This window comes from Lithobates pipiens, unplaced genomic scaffold, assembly GCF_037356315.1.
Source record: "Lithobates pipiens isolate NorthernLeopardFrog02 unplaced genomic scaffold, aLitPip1_a1.2 Scaffold_22, whole genome shotgun sequence".
Classification (NCBI taxonomy): Eukaryota; Metazoa; Chordata; class Amphibia; order Anura; family Ranidae; genus Lithobates; species Lithobates pipiens.
Genome location: NW_027507784.1, coordinates 26412264 through 26437014, shown reverse-complemented (window position 1 = coordinate 26437014; position 24751 = coordinate 26412264). Strand labels below are relative to the sequence as shown.

Sequence of the window (24751 nt, the reverse complement as noted above, 5' to 3'; positions counted from 1 at the left end):
GGAACACTCAATTTCCCAGCAGTCAGTGGTCCCCCTATCACAGACATCCGCACATCCTCATACTACGGACGAGGATGAGAGGATGTCCGTGATAGGCGGAACACAGACTGCTGGGAAATTGAGTGTTCCGCCTATCACAGACGGAGGCGTGGCTTTTGAACAGTGGAATGGCCGCCGAGGCGCCGACGAAGAGCGGCGATCCTGGCATGGCAGAAGGACGGAGGCGCGGGACGGAGGCGCGGGACGGAGGCGCGGGACGGAGGCTCGGGACACACAAGGCTGCACGGACACACACACAGGGATGGATGGACACACACACAGGGATGGATGGACACACACACAGGGATGGATGGATGGATGGACACACAGGGATGGATGGATGGATGGACACACAGGGATGGATGGATGGACACACACACACAGGGATGGATGGACACACACACACAGGGATGGATGGATGGACACACACACACAGGGATGGATGGATGGACACACACACAGGGATGGATGGATGGACACACACACAGGGATGGATGGATGGACACACACACAGGGATGGATGGATGGACACACACACAGGGATGGATGGACACACACACACAGGGATGGATGGACACACACACACAGGGATGGACGGACACACAGGGATGGACAGGCATGTCTCACCCTCGGCTTATACACGAGTCAATAAGTTTCCCAGTTTTTTTGGGGTAAATTGGGGGCCTCGGCTTATATTCGGGTCGGCCTATACTCGAGTATATACGGTATTTAATTATTTCACATTCACCTTCATTACAACGTGCTGCTCCTATTGTTATTATACACATTTAATTACACTAGATTTTCATTTATTTTTTATCTGTGCGGGCTGGTGGTATTTCCACTTACTACTAACTAGAGCAGAGGATGTTAATTCATGCAGCTTCAAAATGTCAGAGCTGTGAAGAGGACCCATTTCTACAGTAAGCAGAAGCCATCAACTTGGTCACTAATAGATTTTACAGGTAGAATTATTATTATTTTTTTTTTTTTATTCATTTTTATTTTCTTGCCTCTCCCCCTTCAGCCATGTGTTGCTGCAGTGCATAAAACAAGTTGCATTGGCAAAGATTTTTTTAAAACTAGAACTGTAATCAAAATCAAAATGCGATACTAATAACTGTTATCTCTCTCTATATCTATATCTCTATATCTATATCTATGCACCTCCCATTTTGTAACTATTTTATATCTTTTCATGTGACAAAACTTACAATGTAAGGGCAAATGTATTTGCCTTAAATGTAAGGGCAGTATTCCAACATAACGACCCAAAACACGCCTCCAAGATGACCACTGCCTTGCTAAAGAAGCTGAGGGTAAAGGTGATGTACTGGCCAAGCATGTCTCCAGACCTAAACCCTATTGAGCACCTTTGGGACATCCTCAAACAAAAGGTGGAGGAGTGCAAGGTCTCTAACATCCACCAGCTCTGTGATGTCATCATGGAGGAGTGGAAGAGGACTCCAGTGGGAACCTGTGAAGCTCTGGTGAACTCCATGTCTAAGTGGGTTAAAGCAGTGATGGAAAATAATGGTTGTCACACAAAATATTGGCACTTTGGGCCCAGTTTGGACATTTTCACTTAGGGGTGTACTCACTTTTGTTGCCAGTGGTTTAGACATTAATGGCTGTGTGTTGAGTTATTTTGAAGGAACAGCAAATTTACACTGTTGTACAAGCTGTACACTCACTACTTTACATTGATGGTAGATGCACCAACTAGAAATAAAGTGTTACTGGATCTACTGTTTACTAACAATACAGACCTGATTATGGATGTGGAAATACGGGGCAATTTAGGTAACGGTGATCACAGGTCAAGTGGCTTCAGTATAAATCACACAAGAGGAATACAAAGACTCTTGCTAGAAGGCACAAATTGGGATAAAATCTTAGGCACAAAGAACACGAAGGATAGGTGGGTTTGCTTTAAGAGCATATTAAAAAAGGGCATTGGCCAATGCATCGCATTGGGTGATAAATTTTAAAAGAGCGACCAAAAGTCCAGGATGGCTTAACTCCAATCTAAAAATGCATATAAAAGCAAAGAAGAAGGCCTTCAAAAAAGGTTGAGGGATCATCATCAGCATTCAGACTTTATAAAGAATGCAAGGGTGCACTAAGGACGGCTAAGATAGAACATGAAAGACGCATAGCTGAGGAGCGCAAAAAAATCCCAAGGAATTCTTTAAGTATGTAAACAGTAAAAAAGGGAGGACAGACCATATAATATATAATATTAAAATATAATTTTTTATTTTCATTTTTTTTTTGGTTCTAATATCCAGCGTCTCTAATCTGAGAATGTTGTTTATTAATGATATGTGTATGTACCATCTTTGCAATAGATATAGTAATTAAAGTATAATCCAAGGACCTGATGAAGCAGGTTATCCCGCAAAACGCATAGGCCGATCCATCAGATTTCCCAGCCAGGATCAACAACAGTCTGAAAAAATTTACTGTAACAATGTTTTTAACCATTTAATACTTAAATGTTTTCTTAATATGTGTACATGTTAAAACATTATTTTCCTTTTTAACCTCTTTGATTTGTGTATTCATTAAACCCTACGAGGTACATGTAAAGTCCCACCCAAACCCAGCGGAGAACGGGCGGGTCCCCCCACAGCAGGTGGAACTCCATTGCCCAATGTAAAATGCTAGTGGTTGTGTACCTTTATGCAGTGCCAATGCGGGGCTTTTTATATAGGTAAGACAAAACAAGAATTACGTCAACGGGTAGCCGAGCACATACATAGTATGAGCATTGGTAACCTTTATTTGCCACTTGGACGCCCTGTGGCCGGGGAGCACAACTATAGGATGCCTAAGGCCAATTTCACCATTTTGGCTAGAGTATTCGGACGTGTGGGGGGGGGGGGGGGGGGTGTTGGAACAAGATATTGCTCCACGAGAAATGCATTGGATCAGATCTCTTAGGGCAACTATGCCTCCTGGTCTTAATGAATGTGAAAGTTACAAAAACCATTTTGAATGGATTTTCATCTGGAAAGCCTGATTAATATTTAAAGAGAATTTTCCTGGGGCCCCTTTGCTACTGTAGATGGTCTTCCCCTTTTCCCTTTTTTTTTTTTTTTCTTCTCTTGTTTATCTCCTCTCTTTCTCTCTACTTACAAACTTAATGTCTCTGTGAATAAATCATTTGTACTCTGGATCCTGGAATGGTATTTCCATTCTTCTATTCTGTGCCATAATTGGGGTCTCCTGGTAATGGACTGTCAATTTGGATGAGACGATTCATCTTTTCGGGTTAATACTAATACATTTAATATTGCTTATGGCTTTTGTTAGTTCATATTGCATTATATACTGTATAATTTAATAATTTCGTAATGGCACATGCATTCCTTCAACTTAATATGGATGTTCTCCCCTTCGATTGGCCCTTTTTTCAAAGATCGCCAAGTTTAATGGCCGTTCCGATCCCCGGATGTTGATTTCCGCGGACCGGATGTTCAGTCAGTTCGGAAGATTCGCAGCGATGTCTGGATGACATTTGCTGTGTTATCTCTGATCCAGTGCATCTCCTGTGCAGAAGAAGAAGTGACACCGATGTGAGTACGCATCACGACGCAAATCGCGTCACTTCGTCCCGCACATGCTCCCTTAAATAGAGACACTACTGTGTCTTCCATTGCCATTCTTCCCAGGTTGATGCACCGTGAAGCCACATGTTCCCGTCTCTTGGATCGCTGACCCTGGATTTCACTCAGGAGATCTTCAATCTTTTTATGGGACCTCTTTGGGTTTTTGAGATATAAAACAACTGAAGTAAGTATTTAGTAGTATTATTCAATGTTGGGCCAGCCTCATGGGCAATCACTCCCCAGACTGACCCCACTCCCTTGGAATTGAGACTTATTCTCTTTTTTGGGATTTTCCATCCTTTTTTTTTTTTTCTTTTTTGCTTTCTTGTAACCCCTAGTATCACGGTCTCCATGTCCCCCTAGGCTATCCATGTTTGGTCTTCTTTTCAAGGGGAACATGGGGCAGGCTTCAAACGACCTTGACAGGATACACATTTTCTACGGAGAAATGCTTTTGCAAAACATGCACAGTTTTTGTAAGTGTTTATTTGATGATGAATGGATGTACATTTTTGTCATGCATTTGCATTGATGTTTTACTAATATATGGGATGTTTTTCCAGAGAGTGGTATCATTCTCTGAAGAAGACTCACAATACAATTTTGAAACGCATTGGAAATCCCCCTCTGCAGCGTTCCCTATCAGAAACACCAAATAAAGGGAGCAGCAAGCAGCAGGGCCGTCTTTAATATAGATTGGGCCCGGGGCAAAATTTTGTCTTGGGCCTCCACCCCCCATACAATTTCCCTCTCCACCTGCTCTGAGACATACAATAAATAGCAGCTAGACCTAAAATCAGTTTTCTGTATCAGATCAGGCAGCAATTGCGATTGGTTGCCAGCAGTTACAGCATATCATTACTGCTTACTGACTAGTTGCTAGAGGTTACAGCACACGTTACTGCTCACTGATTAGTTGCTAGAGGTTACAGCACATCACCTCCTCACAGCAGGGGAGCATAATATACATAGGAATGCCACCTTTATTTACATATCAATGCCGCCAGCCACAGCTATTTACTTAGTATTGTCGCTGCTGTTTACGTATGAATGCCGGTTATTTATATGTAAACACAGGGTCTGCAGGTGAGTCACTTGCACACAACAATAGGGCAGAGCTGGGCAGCATTAGTACCAGCACTTCACACTGAGATATTGGGACACAGCACAGGAATAAAACTTCAAGGGACAAGGGAATTTAAACCTGGATAGTTGACAAGTATGAGGCAGCTGTTTTGGGCCCCACAACAATGACAGGGCCCAGGGCAGCTGCCCCTTTTGCCCTGCCTTAAAGACAGTCCTGGCAAGCAGTCCAGGACTACCACTCTCAATCATGGTAATGGTCTTGGGCAAATGTCTGCAATTTTTATTCGTTCAGAGGGCCGTGTTTACAATGTTTCAATGATGTGTTGTAATTCCAACATGAGAAATTTTTAACCAATTTCTATAAATAACTTTTTGCACCACGTATGTATATTTTTTTTATTGCCCATAAAACCCCAATTATTTTTAGGTTATTTAAATATTATCAAGGGATGGTGGTAATCTCCATGTGTGGTCCCATGAATCCTCACAATTACTTTAGTAAGAGACATGGCACATTTTTTTGAAGTTGTAATTTTTTGTAAAATAAACAAATTAAATGTTTTATTTTTTTTCCCACAATTTTTTTTACATATTGTTACCTATGCAGTCATCATATGACTAGTGTGGTGGTGATCAGGGATACTGACAGGAGACAGTATGTTAAAAAATAAAATAAAAATTTAATTACAATTATTTTTTTTAAAAAGTAACACTTTCTTAAATTTTTTTTTTTTTTTTTTTTTTACATACCATCATCAGAGCCTGAATGGCTCTGATGAAGGTATGTAAAAAAAAAAAAAAGTAAAAAAATTTTTGCTACAGTGTTGCTACAGTGACACTGTGATGATCACTGCAACAGCAATGTTTTGAACTGTCGTGTATGGGCTACATTTGTAGTGCTACCCCCACAAGGGCCGCTTCCAGATACTGTACCCCAATGGTTGCCCTAACCATGCAAATTTTCTGACACCCTGGGTTCAGACATTTCAGGAAATCAATATGAATGCAGACACAGAATAATTCACAGTAAACAAGGTGAGTTTTTCTTAATCATTTTCTGTAAGAATCAACTGCAATTGGATCAGATAAGAGAAATACGGTTACTGTTATACTCTTTATATGAACAAATTCATGATCAATCAAAATTCTTTTGTAGAGGGAGGAATCAACACGTTTAACCAATCAAGGTCTATGGCTGAAGGCCAGAAAAGGGTAGGAGAATGACCGGTCTGGAGTCAGACTACTCCCTTTACACACCCCACGCCACAGCCCCCTTAACACATTAATACAACTTAATAGGTTATATCTATAGACTATGACCTATGATCCCTAAATACGTTTACAATAAGGAGTTTGGGACTTTAAGTGAGGCTATAGAAATTATGGAGGTGGTGTTAAGTAAAATACATATTTATTTGTCATGGAAAATTGTGTAAAACACATCAATCAGAGAAACCATGTAAAAGAAAAAAAAACATTATAATAAATGTCATTTCATATGTATTAACACAAACATATGTATGAATGCATACAACACAGGCCTCTAGGGCACAATAATGTATGGTAGCCAAGTGCCCCATGGAGATCTGGATTGGTTGGTAAACACATTACAATGAATTCATAAATATACATATAAACAGTACTAGCAAATGAAAGAATAAAAAAAAAACAGTAAGACCATAATAAGTAAAGAAGTAGTGTTCACAATACATAATTAAATGAGAGTATGTGTCAACGTCCCAAATGCCCAAAATTGGTGATTGAATAGGGGCAAGTGTCTGCATCTCAAAAAATTTCCGACGCGTTTCGTGTGTATCACACTCATCCGGGGCTGATGCTGGAGGGTATAAGAATTCACTGCGATGGGATGTGGTGAGTGTAGAGCCAGGGCCAATTAATCTGTCCCGGGAACTGAGGTAATAATAAAGCTGCGTGCAGTGCGAGGAGCACCCCCAAGGTCTCCCAAAGGTGCAGGACTCACGAGGTAGGTGAATATATTCTGGGACTGAACCAGTGGTGAAGGCCAGAGGGAGTTTGGGCCCCTAAATCCGAGTTAGAAAATTGTGGTAGACCATGACATCTCACGTGATCCCTAAATAAAGAAAGTTCTTTGGTGATATGGGTCTGGATAGATGCCCAGTGTTCCTGTCTCTTGGGGGGGGATACAGTAGTCCTTTGATGCAGAAGTCTTGTGTCTTCAGCTAGCTCAATTGACTGGGCGCCGTGTGATTTGATGAGTTTAAAGAGTTTAGCATTCAATCAGTGCAATAGTGATTGTGAATGTTTCTTGGTAGTACTTTAGAAAAGGGAATAAAGCAATAGTGTCTGCATGCAGTGTCCTTAGGCATCAAGAGGATAGGCATGCACCCGCTCACCAATCCAAGGGATACTAAGCTTAGGAGAGATGGTGTGATTATCCTGCAGCAGGCCTCTGCAGATAGGGTGCTCAAGGGACCCCTCGCCTCTCAGCACCGCAGCCCAGCTAGATCTGTATTGAAGGTGACCTCCCAGCTGTCACCCAACAACCGGATACTGCCAATAGCAGATGCACCCTCATTCGATCCCAGAGGCCTCCCCTTACCACCTAGGTTGCAGCATAGCCATGCTCTCGCCGACTTTCAGGACCACTGCTTCCAGATGAAGACTGTAGTCCCAAGAGACCGACTCCTCCTCCCCTCAGACTGTTTATCTCCTCTCCCATCAGTCTCCCTACATCTGACTGGGACTTGTAGTCCTCCAGGGGCCAACTTACATGTTAACTTGGCTTTCTGGACTGAAAGTCCCCACTCACTCTGCATACAGGATGTTACAACAGAGTCTGTACTGGACACCTGTGGGTACCGTCTTCCTGTGAGAAGTGCTGCAAAGTGTCCTCTGTCACTGCATGTAAGTTAGCCAGCTCCTGGCTACACATTCATAACAGCTGTAATTGACTATTGTGTGCTGTGATTGGCACACAGCTAACACACAGTACAGGGTGCTGGGATTGGCCCAGGTACCATGCGATAGCTGCGGGTTAATCACAGCATCAGTATAGGAATCACAGCTGTTATGCATTCAATTCATTTATAACAGCTTTGTTGACAATGCGATCATATGATCCCCCGGCCGCTCAAACTGGCCAGGTACTGGGAGGTGCCATTTGCTGTGTCCACCAATGCATGCAACCTAACCCTGAAAAGACAGGGTGACGTAAATGTATAAGATCCTGCCTGCCCATGCCACCCTGCCACAGTAAATGTACTGTGACCAGATGGCAAGCAGTTAAATAGCTCTGTAGTAATAGCCATGCTTCAGCAGCTGATTGAGCTAGCTCTAAAGCAGAGATCTCCAAGCTATGGCCCTCCCGCTGTTGTGGAACTACATGTCCCATGAGGGATTGTAAAACTCTGACATTCACAGATGTGACTAGGCAGGATGGGAATTGTAGAGCTTGAACAACTGGAAGACCTTAGTTTGGAGACCTCTGCTCTAAAGAATGGCCCAGAGTCCACCTTTCCATACACACTACACACTACTGAGCACTACTGAACGGTGTGCTTTATAGATACTGAAATGCATTATAGTTTCATAGTAAGGTTGAATAAAGACACCAGTCCATCCAGTTCAACCTGAGTGAATGTCTACCCCTATCCCTGTACATTACACACTCACATTGGTCCCTACCCTCAAGGAGCCCACAATCTAAGGTCCCCATTCATATACTAAGGCCAATTTCGGACAGAAGCCAATTAACCTACTTGCATGTCTTTGGAGTGTGGGAGGAAACTCCAGGCGGGTAGTGTCATGGTTAGAATTCGACCCAGCGACCCTTTTTACTGCTAGGGGAGAGTGCTAACCACTACACCACTGTGCCGCCCGTTGGCTTGTTGTCTTGGATCTTTATGATAATAAATTATTTTCAGATTCCAGAACCTTTGATGTGATGCTTCTGTTCTCTGATCTTGAAGTGTTAAATACTTTCTTCACGCTGTGAAGAGCTTGCTCTTTTGTTATTTGCTTCCAGACTTCGGGAAGCTCAGCTGGTTTTGCCTCATACAGTTCTGCAAAGTTTTCATTCAATTGCACAAAGACATACTTCCAGTAATCTGAGCTCTCAATGCTGGCATCTGGCTGAATATTCCAATCTGGATATATTGTGCCATACTCTTTGCATGGATGCAGTTTCCATTCCGTGTCTAAATTTCTGAAGCTACAGTTAGCTACAACATGAGTGGAACAGATGTCAATAATAAGGTTCTTATCCTCATCCCATTGGAACCTCCCTAGCCCTTGGGGCCTGTGCATAGATGCTTCATGTATCTTATGGTCTTCACCTCGGACCTCACAGGGGACTTTGCAGAAGGGACACTTCTTTCTACAACCAACCACCTTCCTGAACAATTCATCCTGAGGTTTCACTGTCACTGTGTAAAGTAGAGTCCCTAGAGCCATATGTCTAAGTTCTGATTGGATTTGTTGTTGTGTCTCCTTGAGGTAGTGCTCAATATCTGATGAGAACTGCTGAACATCCCCTGTGTGGTGAAAAGTGATAACTTTCATCTCTTCCCGTGAAATCACTAAATCTTTTTTTAAGAGTTTGCAAAAATTCTCCAAAAAACTAGCCACAGTTTTACTTTTCAAGCATCTTTCATGTTTAAGGACTGTTTTTATTTTCTTGGTAATGGATGACAGAATATGTTCCTGCAAGATTTCTAAAGCTGGGGAAAAGCAGTATTTGTCAATGATGCGAGTTAAGATCCATCGCATTATAAAGCTCTCATAAGAATTGATGTATTCAGCATATTTTTGAAATGACATTTCTTCCAGCAGCTCCTCCAAAACAGTACATTGGAAAAAACTTCTGCTGCTAAATGTGACATTTTCAGTTAAAATCTCATCCACAATTTTTTGCCCAAGATGTTTAAAAAGATAATCCTTTATTGCTAGTTTTAAGCACAGCTCACAAAAACGATTAGCTCTGCTCGAAGGTTGATCTCCTCCTTTACCAGGGAACATACTAAGAACTGTAGTGAAATACTGATCTTTTCGTTTTTCTAGACAAAGTTTAGGGTCGTTCTCTTGGAGAAACTTATCATGAAGCTTCTGGAAGGCTTGGGATGCTTTTCCAAAAATTAAAAGTTTGAGATCCAGCTCAAACTCTGAAGTAAACTGAAAGTTTTTGACATCCTTACTGTTTAGCATTGTATTGATCTTGTGTAGTAGCTCTATAGAGTAGATTTCATTGTAATCCTCAAAGGAAGAAATCTTCTCTTTTATATACTTGTCGCTCATTTCAGTGATGGAATCTGCTAGAGCGCCAATCTTGCCATAAAGCTCTTGCTGAACAAATATTGATTTGCGTGGAAATGAGGTCCATGCAAGATCAATGTGCCGTGTATCCAATGTAAGACCTTTGTTTGCATATTGACTTAAACTTTTAACCTTGATTAATGTTTCATTTATATGGGGTCCTTTACTGCTCAGGTCGTTTTTGAGAAGGAGAAGAATAGAAGTCTCCACATTATATCTCCTAAGTTCTTCCAAGTGCAACTCTGCTAACGTCTTCTGCCACACCAACTCAAATTCCTGTTGAATTTCTTGTTCACTTACTTCATAATTATTCTGACTATATCTTTGCAGAAAATTTGTTATTCTTTCTTCAAACAATGTCTGGTATGTTATTTGAATATCCTGGATCTTCCTTTTCGCTTTCTGGATGCATACAGCCTCATCGCACTTTCTAAGAGCATTTCTTTCAAGTCTTTTTCTCAGGCCCTGTATACTTATTTTGAAGTCTTCTCTGTGTCTTTCGAGGAGATTCATAATTTCAGTGCTTTCAAAATATTTTTCAAGAGATGCAATCATTTTGTTCTCTTCCTCCAGAAGAATATTCTGTAGCTCTTCTATGTTACTTTCACATATATCTTCTGACTGATTTTTTATGTTATTTTCTTCACTGATCACCCAGTTGTGAATTGTTTTACAAAAATCCCATTCCCACGAGGTGTATTCTACAGACAATCTATTGTAGGCTTTGGCCACCAGGCTGTTCCTGAAACTGAAGATGAATTTTTCATGCTTTACCGATCTCCATAAGCTTTTTATCCATGCAATAAAATCTGAAATGTTCAGTTGATTGCTATTAGATTTCTGAGCATCCATAAATTCAAGCAAATACAGTTTAAGCTCATGTACCTGTGAGCTGTAGCCAAGATTTACTGGAGCCATTGGTGGGTCTCCTTGCCACAGGCCAGGAACATACCAGTTGTCTTTATTTAGATCATACTTCATCACATCATTGAAATTTGATATCCCATATTTTTTCTCCATTTTAGCAGCTAACTTTGTCATTTCATCTAGCTTTTCTAGTAATAACTTTCTGTGTCTCATGTTCTGATCATTAGCTGATACATCACTGACATTCTGGTGTACGAACTGGCAGTTAGGTTTCAATCCTATTTCTTTCATTCTAAGAAAAGCATGGACCACGATCTGTAAAACATCCTTTATTTCTGCTGTGTTTTCCATGGCCATATTGACTATGGTGATATCACTCAACCCCACCACTAGTGTGGCCAGTTCATTGTCATGTTCATAGCTGTCCTCCAGAGAGGCCAACTCTGGAGCTTTCAACCCCTCAGTGTCAATAACCAAGATGAAGTGACAACCTAGCTTTTTCTGAAAGTCTTCTTTCACATTAAGAAGAGTCATGAAGGCTCCTCGTGTGCATCTTCCACTGGCCACCGGGAACTGCAAACCAAACATGGTGTTAAGGAGGGTGGATTTTCCTGTACTTTGCACTCCCAGCACAGTTATCACTCTCAGTCTTCATTTCCCCCCTGTTTTCTTGTCCAGCTCAGTAAGGACATCCGTTATCCATTGCAGGGGAATGTTGGAAGCATCTCCATCAATCAGCTCTAATGGAAACCCATCCAACAGAAGATCCGCAGCTATTTTTGGAAGGTCAGCAAATTTTTTCTTGTTTTGTTCAATTACTGTGTGTTTTGCTGTAGACCATTCAGCTTCATAAAACTGGCCCATTTCACGTAAAAAGTGTTCCACTCCTAAACCACTGTCAGAGATTTTCTGATCTAGGCCCCTGAGTTCTTTTTTGTTATGGGCCACATTGTTACATTTCTCCTTATAGATTGCTTGCAGCTTAGACAAATTGTCTCTAGCTATCGCATCGATGTTAAATTTCATCCATTTTAGAAAATATTGTCTCTCTTTCTGAGACAAATCATTTAGAGCATTCGTAAACAGCTCTATACCCTTGGGAATTTGATGTTTATATTGTTTTGCATGAAGGACACTGCGCTTTTGTAGGAGATGAGACTGATGTGTTTCTGCATCTTGTTCTCCTTGGTTTTTCATTCTACAAAGTTCTTTATCTATTTCGGACAACTGTTTCCAAAGATGTCCTTGCAATTTCATAGTTGTCATTTTATACTCTGCCACATCTTTTATTTCTCGAGTGATTTTATTTGCATGGTCTCTTCCTTTCTGGCATTCATCAGTGCTTTCATCTGTCACAAAATGATGCCCACTGAAATATTTTGGTAAATCTTTCAGTGAAATAGATTTACCAGTGCTTTCTAGAATTAGTTTAATTTTCCTTTGGATTTTTTCCATTAACCTAACATCATTTTCTGTTCTCTTCTTCAGGATAACATTTGCTCTATCAATTCTTAATATTGGGAGAAGGTCCTCCTAGATGTTTTTTTGTCTCTTTTTCCAAATCTTTTCCTGAAACCGGATTAACGACAATACAAAACTTGGTGTCATTCTGACTACATTTTGATAACAGCTGGACTTCTCTCTCATCGATTGTCTCAATAAATATAAACATAGCTGATGAAACTTTTGCTAGGAATGTGAACTGGTCCCAGTTGGTCTCTAGGTCCCCACGTAGGTTGGTAACTGCAAAGGGTTCTGGAAAGACATCAGATTTACCAGAGGGAAAATACCAGGACATTTCCACAAGTCCTTCAGATATTTTTCTCTCAAGGGTACCGCTCTCCATATTGTCATGTATGAAGAAGTTGTGATTCTGCTGGATTGGACTAAGAACTTGATTCAGGATTTTAGATTTAGACAGCTTGGTCTTCCCCAATCTTACAAAGGAAATGACTGGCATGGAAATATTCACCACATTTTCTTCTCTGAACCCTTTACTGTCAGCTAAACACTGAGGTCTCCACTGCTTCACAATGTCTCTCATTGCCCACAGCATGAAGATGCATGGTGACCCATCACCAATTGGGGGGAGCAGTAGAGGGACAGAAAACTGACACATGGTCATTTTGGTTACAATTTCTTGCTGTAGAAAATTATCTGAACAATGCAGGAGAACACACAGGACATCCAGGGGGTGAATGGAACTTTCACTTTGTGTATCTTCATAATCGTCAATGTCGGCGGGTTCATTTTTCTCATCTGTACTGAGCAGGGTATTCCTTGCAGTGCTGTCCAGAGCCATGATCCTCCGCAGAGTACACCAGATGACATCTTCTATTTTCTGGGGCTTATTGTCCTTAGAGATTTCTGGCCCAATATCTAGAATGGTCCTTAATGTTAACTTTAAAATTAAATAGCTGTTCATCTTCAGCTGTCCAAGGAGATTTTTAAAGGCCTCTCCTCCTCCTTTTTCTAGAATGAGAAAAAAAAATCAACATTAATTCAATAATAAAGATGATCTGAACTCAAAGTCTGAAGATTTGCTATCCTATAGGAAACATCTAGAAATGATACATGTGCTTAAGCAGTACCCTAAAAGAATTAGTTTTTGATTTTAAATTCCTCCCCAAAAAGAAAATAGCCGTGTACCTCCTTTGTTCATGTACACCTGCCCCTGACTGATAATCTCAGATTTGTATTGAGATTTGATTATATCTTTAGTGTGTTGCTCACAGTTCTTCATGCTGAATAGGAATCAGTTCACTTGAGGACCTGCAGTGCAAAGGATCTATCAGCTTCTACTTTATTCATTCTACACACATATTTACAGGGCTGGACTGGGACAAAAATTTGGCCCTGGACTTCATGCAGACCGGCCCACTTTAATTTTGCAAACACACAAAAAACAGTATATAAACTGTACACAATTGCACAAAAAAGCCCCTAGAGAGCCCCCCTCCTTACATCAGGGTCCCCAGAGAGCCCCTCCTTACATCAGGGTCCCCAGAGAGCCCCTCCTTACATCAGGGTCCCCAGAGAGCCCCTCCTTGCATGAGGGTCCCCAGAGAGCCCCTCCTTGCATGAGGGTCCCCATATAGCCTTCCCCTTACAACAGGGTCCCCAGAGAGCCCCTCTTACATCAGAGTCCCTAGAGATCATCCGCCTCACATCAGGGTCCCTAGAGAGCCAACCCCTTACATCCGGGTCCACAGAGAGCCTCTCTCTTACATCAGGTTCCCCAGAGAGCCCCTCCTTACATCAGGGTCACCAGAAAGAGGGCAAGTAGTGGGCCAGGACCCTATGGTTGGGGACTCCTGGACTGGCTCGGGACTATGGGCCCCAGATTCGGGGCTATAGCCCCAAAAGTCCCCGCCCCCAGCGATGCCACTGGCTGTAACTGAAACCGGCCCACTGAGCCATCGGCCCACCGGGAAACTCCCTATAGTCCCTATGGCCAGTACATGCCTGCATATTTATAAGTCACAGTGTTTGTCCTTTTTATAAATTTGTTTAGCACTTTAATTGCTCCTGGACTCTGCAGCAAGGGAAGTTGTAGTCAGGTGATTCATTCCCACCTATGACAGGACACTCCATGGGACTCCATGTATGTCTCATTAAATGCATGAGCAGGCAGCAGTATCCACTATCGGTTATAAATGGGGGGCCTAACAGAATTTCAGTGCATGGTCTGCTTTACAAATACTGGCCCAATGCTATGATTTTAAAGAATGAATGAATGACACCACACAACGTAATCTTCTTGACTTCATCTGGTGGAAGGCACATGCTATGACAACTTTGGCACATCTTCAAGGCAATCTCAACTTTCATTGCTTTTCTCCACCTTCACCAAATTAAGCAAACTCCAGAGCTTAAACATTTCTGTCAAATGCAGGTTAGACATTTTTACAAACCATATTTGTTAATTTTAACCCCTCCGTCTACTATTTATGAAACAATTTGAGGGAAAACTCAGAGGGGGAAAAAAAGCGTAATATTTACTTGTATAATTTGATGTCTAGTCTATGTCTATGATGGCCGTACTGAAGCTAAATTGCACTATATGGCCAAATGGGAAAATGCCTTTAAGGCCGCGTATACACGAGAGGATTGTTGCCCAACTTAGTTCGTCAGACAATCCGACAGACAGTCCGTCCAAATTTTGAATGAACGGACTTGCCCACACACGGCACTTTTTGAGCGGACTAATACAGTGGACTAAGTCTGCCATACAATCCGCCCTACTTTTGAAATGAACGGACTCGCCCACACACGCGGAGGAAAGTCCGCTCATTTCGAGCGCGTCTCCAGGTAGGCGGGGCCCGCGAAGGAGACGTCGCTGACCCACCGCCTGGAATGGACTTAAAGGGGAACCCCAACGCCAAAAAAAATCGGCGTGGGGGTTCCCCCCAAGTCCACAACAGACCCTTGTCCGAGCACGCTACCCGGCCGGCCAGGAAAGGGGGGCGAGGGAGCGCCCCCCCTCCTGAGCCGTACCAGGCCGCATGCCCTCAACATGGGGGGTGCCTTGGGGAAGGGGGGGCCGCGCGGCCCCCCCACCCCAAAGCACCTTGTCCCCATGTTGATGAGGACAAGGGCCTCTTCCCGACAACCCTGGCCGTTGGTTGTCATGGTCTGCGGGCGGGGGGCTTATTGGAATCCGGGAGCCCCCTTTAATAAGGGGGCCCCCGGATACCGCCCCCCCACCCTATGTGAATAAGTATGGGGTACAATGTACCCCTACCCATTCACCTGTAAAATAAAAGTACAAAATAAACCACAACACACGAGATAAAATACTTTATTGCACAGCTCCGGGGGTCTTCCGTCTTCGGGGGTCTTCTCACCGGACTCCTCCGCTATCTTCTTGTAGCTCTTTTACTAGCGGAGGAGTCCGGCTTTCTTCCTCCCCGCCGGCCTCTTCTCCCAACTTCGGGGGTCTTGTCCCCCTCTTCGGTTCTTCTGCCGGGCCACCGCGCCTTCTTATAGCTCTTTTACAGGCAGTGGCCCGGTCTTCTGTCGCCGCCATCACCACCGCCGCCTTCCGTTCTTCTTCTTGTCCATGAGATGTTGCCTCAACGATCTCTCCGGCCGGAATGCCAGAGCCGCGCTGCGCGGCCACTTATATAGTGACAATGGGGCGGTGTCACATGGTATATGTCACATGGGCTGGTCACATGGGTTGATGTCACATGGGGACTATGACATTGTAAGGGGGCGGGGTCACCATGTGACACCAACCCATGTGACATATACCATGTGACACTGCCCCATTGTCACTATATAAGTGGCCGCGCAGTGCGGCTCTGGCATTCTGGCCGGAGAGATCGTCGAGGCAACATCTCCTGGAGGAGAAGAAGAAGAAGAACGGAAGGCGACGGCGGCGACAGAAGACCAGGCCACCGCCTGTAAAAGAGTTATAAGAAGGCGCGGTGGCCCGGCAGAAGAACCGAAGAGGGGGACAAGACCCCCGAAGTCGGGAGAAGAGGCCGGCGGGGAGGAAGAAAGCCGGACTCCTCCGCTAGTAAAAGAGCTACAAGAAGATAGCGGAGGAGTCCGGCGAGAAGACCCTCGAAGATGGAAGACCCCCGGAGCTGTGCAATAAAGTATTTTATCTCATGTGTTGTGTTTTTTTTTGTACTTTTATTTTACAGGTGAATGGGTAGGGGTACATTGTACCCCATACTCATTCACATAGGGTGGGGGGGGCGGTATCCGGGGGCCCCCTTATTAAAGGGGGCTCCCGGATTCCAATAAGACCCCCGCCCGCAGACCCCGACAACCAAAGGCCAGGGTTGTCGGGAAGAGGCCCTTGTCCTCATCAACATGGAGACAAGGTGTTTTGGGGTGGGGGGGCCGCGCGGCCCCCCTTCCCCAAGGCACCCCCCATGTTGAGGGCATGCAGCCTGGTACGGCTCAGGAGGGGGGGGCGCTCGCTCGCCCCCCTTTCCTGGCCGGCCGGGTAGCGTGCTCGGACAAGGGCCTGATGTGGACTTGGGGCGAACCCCCATGCCGATTTTTTGCGTGTTGGGGTTCCCCTTTAAGTCCATACCAGGCGGCGGGGCCAGCGACGTCTCCGTCCCGGGCCCTGCCTATCTGAATACCCGCTCAAAATGAGCGGACTTTTCTCCGGGCGGGAAAAGTCTGCTCATTTCGAAAGTATGGCGGACTGGCACACACACGGGCGGACTGTCCGCTGAAACCAAGTTTGGACGGACAAAATTACGGAAATTCCGTAAGACTTGGTTCGTCAGACAGTCCGCTGAAAAGTCCGCTGAAAAAGTCCTCTGAAGCCCACACACGAGCGGACTGTCCGCTGAAATGTGTTTCGGCGGACTAAGTTGGGCAGACAGTCCGCCCGTGTGTACGCGGCCTAACTCTAACAATTTTCTAATCTAAGAATAGAATGCAATATTTTGTAACTTACATAAGTACTAGGTCCTTGACAGTCAGGCAAACAGCAATGAAATGTCTAACTCCAATGGTATTAAACAGACACGCGCACAACGAAAAATTTGGTTTCGTTTCTTTACTTTTCCGTCGATTCCTAATTTCATAAGACGCAAGGTTTCATATTCTGACGTATTGTCGTAACAGTTATATTTTAGTCGATACGAAATGATTCGTAATTCCATTAGTCTAATTTTATTTGATTCAAAATTCATAATTTTGTTAGATAATTTAGTTTATTCGGTACACTACCCATAATTTAGTAATTGTTACTTTTGTGAGATTGCCTTTTTCGTTGATCTGTACTTTCGTAAGGAAATAAAGCATAATAATCCTAGACCTGACCCAGTCTCCTCCTCAGCTGAATCTAAAAAGATTCAGGAATGCCGTGTGACTCCGACACAAAAGGGATAAGCTGATTGGCTAAAGATATTGAGTAAGATGCATCACTCACTAATACACTGCCACACAATGGGTAATAGCTGTACACTGGCTATCTTCTGTTGTTCCTGTCTCACAATTACTAACTAGATTGGATAGGGCTGCTGATAGAAATCACATACAGCCTACCTGACTGGGCCCAAATACTGTGAAAACAAAAAAAAAAAAAATAAATATCGCGCTTGGGGTAAACCTGAAAGCTGCAACTAAAAACCATCTAATGTCAAGGTATGGATAAACTCAGAAAAAATTATATATACAGTTGCGCTAAAAATACATGAAAATGAAAGTGAGAAATCTAATACAAATCACTAAGATTACAAATCAAAAAACATCCTGTGTAAAGTTCAATCGAGAAAAAGGGAGTCTTTGTAATCAGGGACTCTCTATTCCCAAGAGAAACCAATGAATAGGGAAATCGATCCTTTTTACGAATTCAGTGTAATCTTCTTAAAAATCCAGAGCTGAAAAAGGTTTGACTCTTACCGCAATGGGTGGACTCCAAATCAACGGAGTCGTTAGCGCGAGCAGACAGCCCTCTGCAGGGTTCTTTTGCGTGAAATCCGTTCCGGTGTGCTACTAGACGCATGGATAGATACGGATCATTCGGAAATAACCAGCCTAGATCGAAACGATTCCGGAAACCATCGTACGTCCTACTTCTCCTCTCGATCACCGTAGAAAGTGGCTATCCGATCTCCCTGTATGTCTGGAGTTTATCTATAGCTCCCCAGCGAATCGTCCGATGTCAAGGTTTTTCAATACGCAAACCTCCGCCACAGCCCTCTCTACACAGAGTGATGGTGACTTTCCCACACATGTGCAGACTGTGACCACGTAGGGACTGATGTGAGTGTGCAATGTACAGGGATGGGGACAATTGTAGACACTCACTCAGGTTGAACTGGATGGACTGGTGTCTTTATTTAACCTTACTAACTATGTAACTGTTACAGATATCACGTGGTACAGGTCTACTTTGATTGTCCCCTCTACCATGTGATCACTGTAACCAATCACAATAGTACACAATAAAAGGCTATAAATGAAAGGCATTGAGTACTATTGACATGTGATTGGTCACAGCAATCAAATGATACTGGGGCGGCCCAGTACAATGATCATTCTTCCACTGTGCACATGAAGCACGCACCTGGAGGACATCAAATGACATCCCCTGAGGATAGAAGTGCTCCCACCAGGCCTATTGTAAAATGCTGTGGTTAAAGGATTGGTGTTTTTCAATGTCACCCTTAAAGCCACATTAAAAAGACTCTGTACAGTAAAACAAAATTGCTTGTCAAAAATGCAACAACAATGTTCGCCCAATAGGTTCAAATCATCACAACATTTCACGTTTGAATTCTGAAAAAAGATTCAGCAACCCTCAGCAGATCAAACCCCATCAGATTCACCCAACACTACTGATGATTTGTTACTCCATTTTGTACAAGATATTGTTTAAGTAAACAAAAAAAATTAGATTGGAGTAGATACTATGAATTAACTATTTATGAGATAAAAAAGTACCTGCTCTTTTAGCCATCCTGAAAGATGTGAAGTTGACCTTCGATGGTCTATAGAAAGAAGAATATATATAATATATGTTAAACATCAAATAGAACTCTTCAACAAACTCCCTTAACCACTTGATACTAAATCCCCCTTCCCCTCCAGTACTAAAAGGTGTGTGTGTGTGTGTGTGTGTGTGTATACGTGTGTGTATATATATATATATATATATATATATATATATATATATATATATATATATATATATATATATATATATATATATAAAATTAGCATGGAGAAAGTCCAAAAAAAATAACTTGTTCTCCAAGTTTGTGTTATAAAACTTTACAAAAAAATAATTTTTTTTTCATGAATTTAGGCCAAAATGTTACATTTCTTTGGTAAAAAATAAAATAAAAAATAGGTGTACATTTTATAGTCTGTGTGAAGGTTAGAGTCCATAAACTGTCTAATTTATATGTATTGCCCGTCCACATTTCAAGGACAAGATTTTGGGATGTACCCCCTTCTTCAAGGTCCAAGCAGTACCCTTGAAGCTCAAAAGCTTGTCGTGAAAATTTGGATGCTAGTCCAAAGAAAAAAAGTATCATGGACAGTCTGATATCTCATATATTTATCAACCCTGATGTACTGGCTATCTAATTTCTTATGGCTCTTAAAATTTAAAGACAGGGCAAATACTCCCAAATTACCGTATATACTCGAGTATAGGCCGACCCGAATATAAGCCGAGGCCCCCAATTTACCACAAAAAAACTGGGAAACTTATTGACTCGTGTATAAGCCGAGGGTGAGACATCCCTGTGTCCATCCCTGTGTCCCGTCCATCCCTGTGTCCCGTCCGTCCCTGTGTTCATCCCTGTGTCCCGTCCGTCCCTGTGTCCATCCCTGTGTCCCGTCCGTCCCTGTGTCCATCCCTGTGTCCCGTCCGTCCCTGTGTCCATCCCTGTGTCCCGTCCGTCCCTGTGTCCATCCCAGTGTCCCGTCCGTCTCGGTGTCCCGTCCGTCGCTGTGTCCCGTCCGTCGCTGTGTCCCGTCCGTCGCTGTGTCCCGTCCGTCGCTGTGTCCCGTCCGTCGCTGTGTCCCGTCCGTCGCTGTGTCCCGTCCATCCCTGCCTACCTGTGCCGATCTGCAGCCTCTGTGTGCCATGCTCTCCTCGTCCTCGGCGGCCATTCCTCTGTTCAAAAGCCGCGCCTCCCTGTCTGTGATAGGCGGAACACTCAATTTCCCAGCAGTCAGTGTTCCGCCTATCACGGACATCCGCTCATTCTCATACTACGGACGAGGATGAGAGGATGTCCGTGATAGGCAGAACACTGACTGCTGGGAAATTGAGTGTTCCGCCTATCACAGACAGGGAGGCGCGGCTTTTGAATAGTAGAATGGCCGCCGTCTGTCTGCTCGACACGCTGATCGGGCAGGCAGACGGCGATGACTCGAGTATAAGCCGAGGGGGGCACTTTCAGCCTCAAAAAAGAGGCTGAAAATCTCGGCTTATACTCGAGTATATACGGTACCCACTTTGAGAAAGTAGACAGTTAGACAGCCCAGGGTATTTAGAAAGATGTATAGTGATTTATTTATTTTATTAATTGTCATTTTTTTACTACAATTATTTTTGGAAAATGAAAGTAAACAAAATTTGATTTTATTTCACATTTTAAAAAGTTATTTCTCAAACAGAGCATGGGCATACTTACATTTATCCCCATAACACATTTTCTACTCCTCCCAAGTATGGAAATACCACATATGTGAGACTTTTTTGCTGCCTAAATGCATAGAGGTGCCCCATATCCATCTTTAGGTTTTCAATAATGCATAGCTCCCAACTGTCCCTCATTTGGAACAAAATCCCTCTTTCCTCATTTATCCTTCATTTTTGTCTGCTCTATATAGTTGTGTATAAAATACACTACTTATCTATCAAAACGTGTTTCCCAGTGCTAAACCTTTCATTCATTTTATTAATTTATTTTATTTTTTATTTATTTCAGGTACTTATATAGCGCCGTCAATTTACGCAGCGCTTTACATATACATTGTACATTCACATCAGTCCCTACCCTCAAGGAGCTTACAATCTAAGGTCCCTAACTCACATTCATACATACTAGGGACAATTTAGACAGGATCCAATTAACCTACCAGCATGTCTTTGGAGTGTGGGAGGAAACCGGAGTACCCGGAGGAAACCCACGCAGGCACAGGGAGAACATGCAAACTCCAGGCAGGTGGTGTCGTGGTTGGGATTCGAACCAGCGACCCTTCTTACTGCTAGGTGAACGTGCTATCCACTACACCACTGTGCCGCCCGAATTTGCTGCATGTGTACATTTCAAAAGCCAATGTAAAGGAATAGTAGTGGTAAAATAATTTATTTTGTAAAAGTCTCCTTTAAAGGGGTGTGACAGGGGTGTGTGTCCTATGCCTACATACTTTTCCTAATAGGTGTCCCTGATTCCTATATCAGAAAGTTGGGAGGTATGAATAATGCATTGGATTTCCTGACTGCACATCTTATTCCTTAATGTCCTTTAGTGTCAGGACAGGAGAAACACCCACACAATTTCCCCATTTTGCAATGTGTTTTAGAAAATGAAGAAAGAAAGAAAGAAAGAAAATAAAATTGTATTTTTTATTATTATTATTTTTTTTTTTTATAAACCGCTGTCAATTAATAAAATATTTCTCACATATAGCATGTGTATACTTAGAATTTCACCCCAAGGCACATTATATTATTCCTCCTGAGTAAATACTACATATGTGAGACCTTTCTGAAGTTTAGCCACATAATGGGACCCAAAATCCAAGGAGTACCTTCAAGCTTTACAAGGAGCAAAAATTAGGCATCTAATTTCCTGACTATCTATTACACGTTTGGAGGTTCTGTAGTGCCAGACCAGGAGAAACTCCCATAAAATTATGATTTTGAAGAGTAAACACCCCAAGTTATTTCTTACAGATTACATTTTTTCTGCCACAAACTTTTGAAAAATGCAGAAAGCAATGAATATTTTTTTTTTACACAAATATGTAAACGAATAGGATACTTCTACTTCTGACTGTAGCCCTCGGTAACTAACCTTTGTTCATAGGAATCATATCGGTTCCTGGATTTCACTTACCAATAATCTCCTAAGTGTGCCCAAACTAATCTACATTGCGTAGCCTGTTTCTTTTGTATGTTTTGTTACAACAGGCTGCGTCCCTACCTCTGCATTGAGTTACTATACTACTATTGCCTCCCCTTATCCTGGGGGAAAATATTTTTCTGATGCATCCTGTTGAGATTTATTTTTCTTTCCTTCAATAAAAAATTTGAACAAGGATACTGCTACTTCACAGCATGGACATACTTATATTTACACCCCAAAACACATTCTACGACTCCTCCTCAGTATGGGGATACCACATGTGTGAGAGCCTAGCTGCATACAGAGGCCCAAAATCCAAGGAGCAATCCAAGGGGCATAAATTAGGCATCTAGTTTCCTGACTACTTATCACATGTTTGGACTCCCTGAAGCGCCAGGACAGTAGAAACAACCACAAAAAAAAATATTTTTGGAGGGTAAGCTCCCCAAGGTATTTCTTAAGAAGCATGGAAAATGCAGAAAGAAAATGTATATATATATATTTTTTTTAAATGAAAAGTTTTCAATTTTATATGTAATTTTACACAGACAGCATGGGCATATTTAGAATTGCATTCCAAAACAGATTCTGCTGCTCCTTCCAAGTATGGGGAGACTTTTAATTGTTTATAATGATTATGTATCAGACATTGTATCTTGTGTATATCCTAAAAATTAACCCAATTGTATCAAAAAAGTGTACTGTATGAGTGATCAGACAATATAGCTTAGGGTAGCATCACCTATAGCAGCCCCCATTCCTATAATCAAGCAAGTGCTCACTGTCAGGGCTGGGCTCAGCCCTTCCTTCTGTGAGCTGGCGGCTCAGCTGTCGGCTAATTGCCAGCTCCTATCTCTCTCCACATTTACTCAGCTGTTGATCATGCTTGTCAGTCCTGCTTACTTAAGCCGTCCAGTCCAGAGGAGCTGTGCCTTCACCTTGGTCAACATCGCAAGAAACATCTCCTGCATTTCTGTTTAAAGACTGGCTTTGCTGACATCCCTTCTGGCTCCAGATCCTGCTTGGTTTTCCACTACATTGATCCCTGAATTCTGGCTTGGCTGACTATCTGTTCCGGTTACCGAATGTTTTGACTACATTTGTTCTTTTACTTTTATTATTAAACAAGTGTGATTTAACTGTACTTCTGTCTCGGTCTGTTTTCATGGTTTCTGACACTAACCTACTGGTACATTGCTGCCCCTGGGAATGCATTGTTCAGTAGCCAGAAGGTGCAGGAGGCTGAACATAGGGTAAACAAAAGAGTTCCTGTGGTTCTAGGAGTGCAGTTGTCTGCAGGGGATGGCTGAGACTGACGTCTTGTAGGAACATAATCATGGGTGGGTGAGTTCAGAAAGCAGGAAGAGACATGGTCAGCAAACAGGCAAGGGATCAGTCCAGACAGCAGACAGAAATGTGGTCAATAAACAGGCCAGAGTCAGTACAAGTGGCAAGCATAGGCAACAATATACTGTGTGTGGCTATAATCTGGAACATTGTCTTTGGTGACACAGTTGCTGGCTTATTCTGGTCTGGGGAGACTAGGACTGGTGGTGGCATCCAGTCTGCATTATACAGATCCCTCATATACACTCGCACACATTCACTTTGAAGGTTTGAAAATCAGGGTAAAAACATTATAAACATGATACACAATGATACATTTACAAACTCGTAAGTAGCTATGCAAGTAATAATATGAAATCACTTACCTTTCCTTATTTCATGACCATTCAGAATGGCAATGCTCTTCTTTATCCTGGACTCTCAAGTATCCGGACCTTGGATTCTAAATATTAGTATTATTATTACTATTAAATAGTAAATGCTGGGATTACACACGTTTTACACCAGCCATTTTTTGTTAACCTCCCTAATGGATTTAATTTCTTGCCTTCTGCTCTCTTGTACTCATTAAGTCTCATTTCATTGTATTCACACTACTTGTATGCAGAGGTGTGGGATTTATAATGCAGCAATGTAATGATTAACACTATTAGTGTAAATGTTATACTATGTGCAATTCAAGATATATTGCCCTGAAGTATATAGCTTGTCAAAACACTTTACTTGGTTTTGGATGGCACTGGAAGGGTTACGGGTTTAGTTAGGGGCTTTACATCTACTCATTCCAAAAATATATAATAAACAAAAAATAAAAAATATATACACCAGACATTTTGACAAGTACGATGTCAAGAAATAAAGATCCCCAACAATCGCAAAATACAACCCCCAATAAAAGAAAAAAAAAAAAGTGCCAAAACATGACCTTCTCTCAACAAA

General features: G+C 42.5%; 1 pseudogene across 1 annotated transcript; it reads right to left on the bottom strand.

Moving 5' to 3' along the window:
• Positions 1–6119: 6119 nt before the first annotated feature.
• Positions 6120–24329, bottom strand: LOC143923461 (up-regulator of cell proliferation-like; annotated as a pseudogene). Its single transcript, XR_013261727.1, has 3 exons — positions 24178–24329; positions 19320–19366; positions 6120–13370 (listed from the first exon to the last, which is right to left on the bottom strand). The product of XR_013261727.1 is annotated as an up-regulator of cell proliferation-like (transcript).
• Positions 24330–24751: the final 422 nt, after the last annotated feature.